Source organism: Filicampus tigris, chromosome 5, assembly GCF_054856515.1.
Source record: "Filicampus tigris isolate MCC_2025a chromosome 5, RoL_Ftig_1.0, whole genome shotgun sequence".
NCBI classification, from domain to species: Eukaryota; Metazoa; Chordata; class Actinopteri; order Syngnathiformes; family Syngnathidae; genus Filicampus; species Filicampus tigris.
In genome coordinates this window covers 22,176,189-22,189,289 of record NC_141221.1, presented here as the reverse complement: position 1 = coordinate 22,189,289, position 13,101 = coordinate 22,176,189, and the positions used below count along the sequence as shown (strand labels likewise).

Genomic DNA, 13,101 nt, shown 5'->3' with positions numbered 1-13,101 from the left:
ATATGGCCAAACTGGAACACTAGGCATCTCTGGGAATACCATACAGTTTGTGAATCACTGTGTTAGAGTAGTTAGGTAAAGAGATATAGAAATCTCCTATATGCATGTGGCGAGAACATTTTCGCTAAATCAACAAATTACACATTTGAGCATCATGTAATATACAGTGCCCTTGGGTGAGCTCATGTAGAGTACATGACATTAAACAGATCACAAGGGGACATGCGGCTTCTTAAAAGTGACTAATCCGAACCATAATGGATTGCTGTGCAGAGAAAAGGCATAGGGGGAAGGGGAATAAGAAGGTGGGAGATCAGTGATACTGCAGTGTCATTTAGCAGCAGACTGCTATTTACTGTCAATCCACACTCATTCACCCTGTGTCCACTGGTTGTCTGAGGATAGCAACTAAGAAAAAGGGTGGGAAAAAAGCAGATAAGAATCTTTTTCTTCAGGACAACAACACCCAAAAATATGACAACGAAATGTCAATTCCAGAATAACTCATCTCTGTATTAGTTTGTCATGTGTATTTTACTTATATTAAATACATTGTACAACAGTATGGATAGCAAGACGCACAAGATAGCCATGCAAGTAAAATAACATGAATTACTCCTTTAATCGAAGCATACTTTATATTTAACCAAAAATTGAAAGGGGAAAAAACAAAATAGAAGATTAACCAAACTTAATTGCATTTAGGATGTTTCACTGAGATTTGTCTACATATTTTAAATGTATAGCTTGTTGTGATGTCCCAAAATGTCCTAGGGTCTCACCAAAACAATAATTTATTCTTCTATTACCCTAGGTATAAACAAGTCATCTCTAAAAAGAAACCTACCTTTATTCCACATACAAAGACAACATTACTAGTGATGCAATAATGTTTAGGTATCTGTCAGTATATTTAAAAAATGTATGTAGAAAATAAAACTGTTGGTGATTTTCAATGCAACATCATTTTTAAATTTAAAAAAAAGTAATTAACATCATGTAATACGCGCTTTCTCAAATGAAGTACTGCATTTAGATGTGAATTCCAAGAGAGTAAGTCACAAGACACCAAGTGCACCCTGGGATAATTTCCCCTTGCTGCCTTAAATCTAATTAAATGACAATTTGTATAACATGTTTTCACTGTAGTGATTTAACAAAACCATTCTAGATGATCCACTGAGAATCCTTCAAGCAATATCCACCATGTGAACACAAGGCGCCATAGCATTCAGGTTGAAATAACAGAAGCGGTAACACCACCTGAACTTCCAAACCAGCAGATAAGCGTCAGCCTTCCTTCTCTCACAAACATACACATGCACGCACACACAGACAACTGCTGGTCTTAACCTAACCCCTGTGCAGTAACTAACAGGATTTCACTCCTCAGACATGCCAGCAATCATTACATGGCTCTTACACAATTAATCCTCCAGTAAAGATCTCCTGACTAAACTTGGATCGCCCAACTTCCAAATAGCCCCTTATGTTTAACCACCTGCCCTCTTGCCAAATGTGTGTGTGTGTGGGGGGGGGGGGGGGGGGCGTGTGTGTGTGTGTGTGTTTGCATGATTAAGTTGAAGAACGAGTGAGGGAGAGTGGAAGCATGTGACAGCCTGATATGCAAAGCCCCCCCCAGCCCTCCTACCCCCCTACCCCCCCCCCCCCCCCGAAAAAAAACAATGAACTGGTTCTGTGTGAACCAAACATGCAGCCAAAACCTGGCATGCATGTGGGATGAAACGGAGGTAGAAGGCAAAACAACTGGAGGAAGAGGAACTAAAGAGATGACAATGCATGGCAAAAGCCCCCCAAAAATTACCGGTAGGTTGTCCCAGGGTAAAGAAGTTGCATTTGTGAGTCCTCATCTCAGCTATGCTGACTCGACGCAGCTGACTGTCCGGTTTTATGGTACATTCGTGTGTAAAGCTGTTTCCAGTGGATTGTTAGCAGTGAAATGTGCACAAATGGGAACACAAATAACCAGAAGAGACAGGAGACAAATCCAAGATGATGCCATAGGGGGTGATTGGAAGTTAATCTCTCCTTTGGTGACTGATTTCGAGCCAAAACACAGGTTTTTGCTGTCTCTCGTTCATTCTTTACACACCTTCAATGTTTCTCCCTGTAGTCCTTTTGGTTTAAAACATAAAAAATAAACAGATGACAAAGAGCTGTAGAAACTGAAAAAAAGCTCATATAAATACAAAGGCACACATTCACTTTAACCTAGGAAAACAACCAAACAGTGTAAACTCAATTTGATTTTAAAGACGAGGAACAAAAGTGTGCGTAAAAAAATACCCTGAAGTGAACTAAAACAATGAGCCTTGGCCGCAGGATTGCATCTCATGAGCGTTTGAAGAGTGGGTGCGGCAATGAGGGAAAAACGAGGGAGAGGAATTCAGAGTTGTGGAGGCAGCTTGCTGCAGTCCACGTTTGGTGGGTGATGGTGGCTTTGTTGTTACGGCATGTGCAGTGTTCCCAGGGGTTGGCTTGTTTGGAGTGCTCCTCCGCTCATCCTCTGGATCCCTGTCAGCATGATTCTGTCATAAAGTGTGTGTGTGTGTATGTGTGTTGGCTGGTAACAGCAATGTGTGCAGGAACACTGTGAACGCAAGTTTGGCCCAAAGTGAAGTTCATGTGAGGTCTACTGGAGATTTAGGGAGTTGAAAAGGCGACATGCATATGTTCAACTTCCTGTTAGGCTGCTAGCAAAATACTCTTGACACCCTTTCACCCAAAAATGATTTGTTTGCTGCTGCAGGGTTTCCCATTTAAGAGACACTGAACTGGGAGCCCTTCCAGAGACGTGCTTCGCATTAGCTTCCTCTCATTCTGTATCGTATGGAAAAGAGTAAAAACTAATAAGGAGAAACCTCACGCAGGCACAGGGAGAACGTGCAAAATCCACACAGGAAGGCCAGACCCTGGATTTGAACCCACAATCTCCGCACTGTGAGGCTAATGTGCCAACCAGTCCTCCACCGTGCCGTCCATCAAAATCTGTTATATTCCAATATACTGTATGTCAAGTGAAACTGGAGTTTAAAGAAGTCAACCCAAACATATTTTTAAGAATATGTTCTATGCAGTCCCACTAGTTGAAACGTATCTAGTTGTGATACATATTGTGTTTGTGGAATAAAAGTCCGCCCATTTTTAGCCATCTCAGGGGGCGGCCAATTAGACACTTCTGTCGACTAAAAGTGACATCACGGTTGCTCAGGTAATGACCAATGACCTGAGATGGCTAAAAACAGGTGGATTTTGCTGCTTAACTCATATTCCACATACGCAACATTAATCAGAATGCCTTGTTTCAACTAGTTGACCTGCATAGAACATATTCTTGAAAACACTATGTTTGGGTTGACTTGAAGTCCATTTCAAAATTTTCTTGACAAGTAAAATGCTCTATACGGCCCCACTAATTGAAACAAAGGAAATTATTAATTACTTATTATTGGATACGATTTCAAGAGATGCCTATAACCCTCATTTTCAATTATCGAAGTAGTTGCACTTAACGTGTTATTTAAACAGCCAACTGATATGTTGGTTTGAACACCCTCTGTCTCAGCTACTTTAGGACATGAATCCATTACTACAAGGATAACCGGTAGATGACTCTAGTTAAGAAAAAGAAAAGCTGCCCCACAGTAGACGATTGTCTAAAGTGAGACGAGTTCGATAATGACAGAGCGATGGAGCGGTCTTCTCTCAGAGATAATTTACGCTTGACTTGAACTCTACATCTGCGGGTCAACCAGAGTACACGGACACTTTGCGCTTCATCTCACTCCAACGAGTAACCCCTCTCTCATATCCATGGTTGGAATGAGAATAATACAGTGCGGAATGAGAATAATACAGTGCGTGTGCAAAAAAAGAGCTTTAAAGGAGAAGTCAACCCAAACATATTTTTGTCAAGGATATGTTCTATGAAGGCCTACTAGTTGAAACAACGCAATATGATTAATATAAAATATGAGTTCAACGGCAAAATCCACCCGTTTTTAGCCATCTCATGGGGCGGCCATTTTGTCCTTCTGTTGACTGAAAATGACATCACAGACCGTCAGGGATCAGCTAACGACCAATCGCGGCTCATCTGTTTTCTGAAGCTGAGCTGTGATTGGTCGTTACCTCAGCCCTTGGGGTCTGTAATGTCATTTTCAGTGGACAGAAGTGACGAAATGGCAGCCCCCCAAAGATGGCTAAAAACGGGTGGATTTTGTTGTTTAACTCATATTCCACAAATAAAATATTAATCAGAATGCTGTGTTTCAACTAGTGGGCCTGCATAGAACATATTCTTAAAAAAACATGTTTGGGTTGAATTCTGCTTTAAATATCACAAACGTATCAACGCAAAGTACAATATAACTCATCTGCTAATCGAAACGTGCGTCCGTGTGCATGAGTGTGTGCATGAGTGTGCGCGTGTTGCAGACGCAGCAATAGACCATCTATTCAGCTCACTTTGGAAGCTGTGAGCTAATCATGAATATTTAAAAGGAGGCTGATATCTCAAATATATTTTTCTCCCTCCTTTTTAAGCTACATTTTGCAGAGGCCACAGCTTGCGTCAGATCCACAGTATGCAAAAATAAATAAATAAATAAATAGTGCGTTTGAAGCTGTGCTTCTTACACGATGGTTTTAATCCGAAGCATTTGCTGGATGATTTAAGAATATTTTAAATGATCAGGAGAGTGCTGTGGAGTGAATTTATAATGAATGCAGGGTAAAGCCTTTTTTTGAATTCAAACTAAAATAGGTGCCGGCCGCACTGCTGCACAAGATGGATGGGCCAGAAAAACAATGGCAGTGAATTTTTTTGCTTGGCGGGTGCAGCGAATTTGAATCGCCCGACTGACAGAGACATGCTCTAGATTTGAGGAGGTCCCACGGTCGATATGTGAAGGCATCTCGTTTTGCACACTCACCTTAATATGTCACATATGTTATTTCTGTGCCATGCGCTCTTCATGCCGTGGGTCTACGTTACTCTGCGGGTGGTTGGGAGGAAGAGGAGGATCCAGACAAAATATGGATAATCTCCTCTCAATGTCTGGCTAAGCCCCACTTTGCGGCAAGGATGCCTTTCTGCATAGTTTTCCCTCCCGCATGGTCAGGCAGCTGCAAGCCAAGCATCTGGCTACAACCCCCCTGCCCAGCCTTTAATCAAACAAAAGTATGCATCTTTCATGATAAAACAACCCCACCCCCCCCCACTATATCAGATGCTCGTACTTGCCGTGCAACAGGAAATGTTGAGTTCAGAAGCTTTGGAAAGCAAGTAAACAGGATCTTGACCCCAAATAGACTTTACTGATAAAAACCCACAAATTCCAACCAGAAATGGGTACTTGTGGGGTGGGCAGGGGTGGGTGGTGAGGCGGGGGTGGGATGCAATGAATAAAATTAAGGTTAATAGGTATTTATAAATGTATTTCTTTAAATACCAGTTATTAAACAATCAACTAAATTTGAATGTCAAGTGACAATATAAAGAGCACAAAATAAAACAAAAAGATTTAGTCTAGCTGCTGTTAGACCAGCAGCAACCCTGCAACTGGTACAATCTTGGTGGACAATGACCGGGATGGCTCACCTTGCCATGGCAATAAATAAAGCAATATGATTTTTGTACATGTACCCTTTATTCCATTATTAACACTTTAAAAAAAAGAGCTCAACAATTAACTATGTTACCTCAAGCAAAAGGGAGACAGCTGCTCCCATGTGCTGCAAAACTTTACACGTCATTTGTAACAAAATAAAATACTAACTCTAAAAGCTCAAAACTCTTGGAGGCCTTCTGGGAAGGCTGAGAGGAATTTGATGCACTACTGTTGCTCACTTTCAGTTACAAAGTTGGGTTGTACAATATATCGAAACAATGTTCTATATAATTGTATGCTTTTATCTGAATTTGACCAGTCAGACACAAACTGAAATGCACATTGCCACCCAATAGTTGGGCATTATCTAGGGCAGGGGTCGGCAACCTTTAACAATCAAAGAGCCATTTCGACCTGGTTTCCACAGAAATGAAAACAATGGGAGCCTCAAACACTTTTTGATATTAACCTCCAAAAACAAAACCCGCCAACCTTTTTGAGTTCCTAAGCACCGCTAAGTTCAAGTTGTTTCATACGTTACATTGCTATTGCATACTCACGTCCACATAATACATTCAATCGGTAATTTGACACTTGAATTGATTAAGAGTACAAAAACCAAGCCACGTAGCGACATCCGAGTACTTCAAAGTCTGCAACTCAAGTGAAGCATCATGCCTTTGAAACGTCACACCAGAAAACACACCTGCTCAATACAATACATCTTCATTTTGGCTTCGCCTTCACAAAACGCAATCTTTCAGGTTTAAAGCCATGAAAGATGCAGTAAATAAAACAATGATCCAACTAACCACGTCTAAGGTGCATATTAAATGAAACGGAGGTCTTTTAGCAAGGGGGTCTTTTTGCAACGAAGCATCTAATCGATCCATATTAAACAAGCCAACGTAATTCAGCGAACCTTGCTTACTATTTTCACTCGTTATTGATTTTTAAAAAAAGGCTGCAATCAGCAGCCCGCCGTGTCGCCCACACTCCCGGAGGTGAAATCGTGCATTATTTGAGTATTTGCTATTTTCACCACTTTAAATTGGCTAGAATGGCATAAAAATGACAGACCAGGTAGGAACGGACCACTAGAATCGATTTGTGATTAAAAAATTTTTTAAAAAAAGAATTTGACCATATTTGGACGTCCGAGATTTTCGGCCGAAAGTGACTATATAATTTAATTTGAATATTTCGAGGTCACAATAATCTTACAAATTACAACTACAATTAAACGAACGCACACAAATGAAATACTTTGTTCAGATATTGTGCAGTTTTGGTGTCACTGGCAGCAGGCATGTCGTGCCGGCTGTTTCCTGTGCTGTCAAACGTCTCTGAGGAAGGCAAATGCTGATCACTGAAATTGCACAAGGTCTGAAGAAAGAAGTTAAAAACTTTCACTTAAGAAGACATGATGACACGTTTTTGAGACAAATAACATACTGTAACGAATTGGGTTATCTGTATTGTGGTGACATTTGTGTTTTACTAAGTTGTGTTGTTTCCCAGGTTCCTGAATGCATCACACGACTCGCTGGATTGGAGGGGTGTGCGAGTGAGAGAGGAGCGAGCAGACGCGAAGGACCAGAGATCCGCGTGTACTTATGAGGAAATGTTGCACTGTGGTTGGCGTCGACTACGGCCCACATTAGCCATGTTGGACTAATAAAAAGGAAGATAACTCAAGATATGTCTGTGTCTTTGGAAGATGTTACAGTACACTTCAATCGGACATTTATCATTTATTTTCCCAAGCCACACATCTTTAGCCTCTCATGTGCAATTTACAAACTGGTAGGTGCAGGACCTGCATATGATGAAGGGGGCGAACAATAACAACACCGTTATTCGTACTGCGTACATGTGTTTGTTTGCTTGTGAACCGTCCACTTAAGCTACACAAACGAACGTATGAAAATGTACGGAGCATACTCTCGCCTAAGACCGAAGGTTGTTTATGGTTAAAGGTTTTCATCTTACAGCCGATAACCAAACCATCCAACTTCGTTTTGATATATCCGAAACGAGGGTTACCTCGGTCTTCCGCCAGCCAGGAACCCTATAAAAACTCAGTCTGTTGTTAAATTCCCTTCCTTTGGGGCATTGCTGCACCCCTTAAGACAGCAATGGTTCACCATGTTTATATATTTAATCCGTCTAAATCAAGCGAGAAACACAGCGAGTTTGTCTTGCGTGTAACTACAGTAGTCGCGTCGCCTCCAGTGCGCTCCCAATATGGCGGCTACACCGGTAGCGACGTCAGTGATGACGTGCCTTGCACGGGCCCTATTTTTCAACATAGATAGGTGCGGCTTGTATAAAGGTGCGCCTTATAGTTCGGAAAATACGGTACACACATACACATATATATATATATATATATATATATATATATATATATATTTTTACATGAATGGTGTTTCCGTGTTACAGACATCGCATTAATGTGAAAATTAAAAAAAAGTTTCCAAAATAAATAAATAAATAAATAAAGCTCAACATTTAACAAACAAACAAGACTTGACCAAACCTTTTCCTTTTCAGTGACAGGGTAGCTGTCACTGAATCAATCACAGGAATTTCGCATCAACATAAAGGAAAAAAAAAAATATGCCCCACTACAGACGGTTAAAAATCTTCATTTAACTTCACGTTCATGTTTTGGGATTGTGGGAGGAACCTAGAGGGAGGCCATACATGCACAGGGAGAGCATAAAAGCTCCACACAAAACCACCACTGTACCACTCTTTAACCCAAAGGGATGATTAGTAATTTAATGTTAATTAAGCAAAGACCAAAGTCATCATCATACACTGCATCCATAACCGGAGGAAGTGAGTGCAAAAGAGAGGTTGACTGCCTGTTCTTACTCCCTTCTGGTTTGTTCTGGTAGGCAGATGAGACTCACTTCTAGGCTTTTGAAACAGTTCAAATATCATCGTCCTATATAAGATTGGCAAATTAATCGGATACACTGTGTAAGTGTTCCACGTGAGTTCAAAGATCTGAGTGTGACAAGCAATCGCGGAGTAAGGCTGGACAATGTCCTTCATCTAGTTATGACTGCTAAGTGCTAATGCATGTGGAAGCTGGTCAGATTGCAAGGAGACAGGAAGGAAACATCTTTTTTTTGTTGTTTTCCTGTTGTCTGCCCACTGCAGAAATTCCCCCGCCCTGGGAAAAAAAAACTCATGAAAGAAAAGCAAACTTGCCAAATGAGGATGAATGTTTTGGGTTTTTTTTACTGCCCAAAAGTATACCGTGGAATTGACAGAAATATTCCCCACTCAGAGAGGCATGGTGATGTTACAAAGTAAAATAGAAAATTCAATGATGTTGTGAACTTTCCTAGAAGAAAGCAAACTTTCATGAGCATCCTCTTCATGCTTTCGCTGTAGCCTGGGCAGATATGCAATGAGGCCACATCATCTGGGAGATTATCTCTGCGATTACCTATACACCAGCTGGCAGGAGCTGCCTTGAGTGAGCCAGGCCCACGCGTTGGCCCACACAGGCAGCACGATCCACTCAAGGGGGAGAGGGCCACGGTTTTAGGGTTTAAAATAGAGTGCAGGGTGTGTGATGACTGCAGCCAGACCAATTTTGTCAAAAGGCAGGTTTGTCAGAAGCAGAGGGGCCAACGGAGGGTTCAACAAATGCCATGCAACAAATTCAGAAGTGTGCAAGACAGGACCTAAAATAGAACACTACAACAGTGGTCCCCAACCACTTTGGACCACTTGAAAGAAGAAAAAAAACTTACAGTACTTCCCGTTTATTGACTATCTGAGGCTGAAAAAATATTTTATTTTGAAAAGTGACCGGATTCTCTCTGTTGCATCCATCAAAGACGGACTCTTGATGCATGTCAAATCTCGGTCGCGTAACGCTAATATCAGACATGGGCACTTTACATCATTTTGCCAGTCCATCCTGCGTCCACGAGGTGGGCACCTTTCCGTCATCGTCCTTATTTATAAAAATATCATCCTCCGACCCTGTCCGTCCTCGTTTTGCCAGTCCATCCTGCGTCCACGAGGTGGGCACCTTTCCGTCATCGTCCTTATTTATAAAAATATCATCCTCCGACCCTGTCCGTCCTCGTCCTTTTAATTAAAACACTTCCGTCCTTACATTCTGTCTGTCCATACCTGTCCATGGATGACGCCGTAGGAGAGATGTTATTGGCATCAGTTTTATAATTCATGAACATTATTTGAAGTTCACTAGCTGGCTGATTTCCTATTCACATTCACTTACTTGCTGGGAGAATTGTGAGTGGATTGAATTGATCACAACTGTTTAAGTGTCGACCAAGATCGCATTTAGCTGCCAACCACCGTTGGTCACCAGACTACTGAGCCCACTACTGTTTTATTGCAAAACATTTGCATTATAACACAATAACTTTTCAGATTTGATTGCGTTAGTTTGCAATAAAATTAATTCCATCAGTATGAGTGAAGGTTTGGAGGGATTTCAACGCTCTAGAAATGTCCCAGACAAGGACATACTTCACATGCAAATGGATAAGGTATGTACTAAATGTTAACAGTTACTGTAGTTGAAACAATAAAAATCCCCCTTTTCCTTCATCAGCGAAATAGTCTTCCTGTGGCGTAATCCATGGTATTACATGTGTTGAACCACTTGAGGGCAGACTATGCCTGTGAGTACAATGTTGCTGCAAGGAACGCACATGGGGGGGAAAAAATGACTCTACAGTGTTGTGCAGGCAGTTAATGACGAAGACGGCTCCGTGGTATCGCGGAAGAGAACAGTGGTCTTTTCTTATTAAAAGTCTCAAATTAAATGTCAGTCGGTACTTGACGCGGTTAGGGACGATTACACGGACGAAAACCCACTTCTGTCCTTGCTTAGTCTGCCCTTTAAAAAAAAGAAAAAGAAAAAGATGAAAACCTCTCGTCCTCCTCCCCCAAAATGGTGTCTGACGTTCCGTAAAGATGACCAAGAAGAAAAAAGACAATAGCAGGAGACCTACTTGAAATGTGGATTTATCACGGCAGGTAATTCCCACACACACTATGCGGCGCTCGGCTCTTGATTTAGCGTCATATTGAGTTATCTATGCACTTTATATTTTTTCTGTTGTAATCAGGAAATGCGCACTTGCAGACACACGCACACACACCCTGCGGTTGCCGGTCCGTGAAAGTTATGGACTTATGTGAACCAGTCCGCGGCGGAAAAAGGTTGGGGACCATTGCACTACAACACTGGATGAGGATCCAGGTGAAGGTTTTGGGAAGATACTCTTGTTTTGAGTCCCCCAATACAAGCTTGTCAACTTCTGTTTGTAACCACAGAATTCAAGGTCTCCATGTTGATTAAAAGTTTGCAGGGCAGTATATATATAGTTTTCACGGTTAAAAACTACAATAGATGATTACAAATATAAAGGAATGTATGGATAATGCATTATGATAATGTCATTCTTTATATATACATGCCACCCACGAATACCTACATACAGCAATTTGTTACAATATGCTGTTGAACATTCCAAGATTTTAATGCCTAAAAAGTGTAAATAATTTCATAAAGACTTTAAAGTTACTATATTTCATTATAAATAGAGTTTTAATATAGTTAGCAATAATTATAACTGTTATTGTATGTATTCTTTTTATCACAAAAAGTGTATATATGTACTGAAATGACAACTTGGCTTGAACTTGAATACTTAGATGTGTCATAGGCTATTGCTGCCGAGTGTTTAAAGATTTCAGTGTCTTAATAATTTACAAACTATTAATTAAGAGATCTTTATTCTTAGTATATTTTTTATTCTGGTGTAATTTCTTACAATATCACCCGAATAGTTCACTTTTATTTATTTTTTCTAAAGAATATACCGTTTACTTGTCATCTTTTCAAAATAAACATATTTAAAACAAAAAAAAGATGGGGTTTTTTTGTACCGAAAATATACCGAACCAAAGTTTCCAAGAAACCGAACCGAACCGAAATGTAATTTAGCGTACCGTTACACCCCTAATAAATAATGAATCCCAAGGGAATAGTGTTGTGGATTCTTCTCTCATGTATTTATTATTTTTTTCTTTAGCTGTGAGCAATAATAAAAAATTCAAAAAATAAAATAAAAACACCCCATGGACTGAAAAATGGCCAAACAGCGAATGCATTTGCTTTCACTTGTGAATGAGAAAAGAAGAGTCAGCTTCAATAAATGAAAATACAATTTCCCTCAGCAAAAACTGAATGTGGCCACATGTCTTTTGTAAGCATTACACTGCTGAAAAAGAGAGAGACCTTTTCACACTGGACTGCAGAGATAACAAAAGCATGGCATCGGAATGACTGGAGTGAAAAGAGCAGCATTAACTACAATACATAGTAACATCCTGTGCTTTAATGGCTTGAGCTTTTTCCTCAGCAGGAATGTGAACTTCATACAAACTTGGTCTGAGGGAACAATGCCTTCTTGGTTGTGTTCTTTAAGTGGAACTCAATGGTCAGTATGCAATAATAGTCTGTGACTGCTGAGATTTCTTCATAGTTCATTTTTGTTTGTGTATTTCCAACATATAAAGTGGGGAATCCATTTGCTATCTACAATTCCAAATTAGAATTAGAATTAACTTTGGTTAATGGAAGAAGAAACTGATCGATTTGGCCTTTCATCGTCAATAGAAAAAGTCATTGATGAACATAACTATTGGACAGTTGAAATTGAGAGAACACGTTTCACATTGTTCTGCCACCTGCTGCATATCCTATTACCAACTGGCTGGCTAACAATCGATGAATCGGCCGGCCATTTATGTTGGCTAATATTTCAAAATAATAATATTTGGCCAGAATTTTTAAACAGCAATATAATCCTACTTGGTCATGAAAGAGTAAACACTGTTCAGTAGGTATGGGCAAGAAGTAGAGCGCATGCATGGCTGACAGAATGCGATTCTGTGTGAATGCCGTCCTTCTCCATATCATCTCATATGCCTATTGTCTTAATCACTGTACTCAACTCAACAAAAATACACAAGAATCACGTTTTTCTCTCAAACTATTACATCATCATCACAAACTATTGGCGTATACACAAAATGACACGATAATACCACAATGTGTATACAGGATTTCACCCAGTGTAATATGAGCGTGCTGGTGGTTGGTCGTGGCCCCGCCACGGCTTCAGCCTTCATGCAGCCGCTTGGACGCCGGAGTGCGATGACGAACGAGTCGTGCATTTCCTTTTTGACTGTAATTTGAACTTCGCTGCTGGATAGTATCATCATGTGGGTTTAATCGACATTAGAGTACAGTAGGGCGGCATGGTGGGCGACTGGTTAGCACGTCCGCCTCACAGTTCAGAGGTCGTGGGTTCGATCCCGGCCCCGGCCTCCCTGTGTGGAGTTTGCATGTTCTCCCCGTGCCAGCGTGGGTTTTCTCCGGGTACTCCGGTTTCCT

At 40.7% G+C, this 13,101-nt stretch overlaps 1 protein-coding gene across 9 annotated transcripts in view; it reads right to left on the bottom strand.

Annotated features, from left to right (window-relative positions):
- Nucleotides 1-13,101, bottom strand: part of arvcfb (ARVCF delta catenin family member b) — a 240,610-nt gene that overhangs the window by 100,828 nt on the left and 126,681 nt on the right. The gene's annotated exons all lie outside the window — the stretch shown is intronic.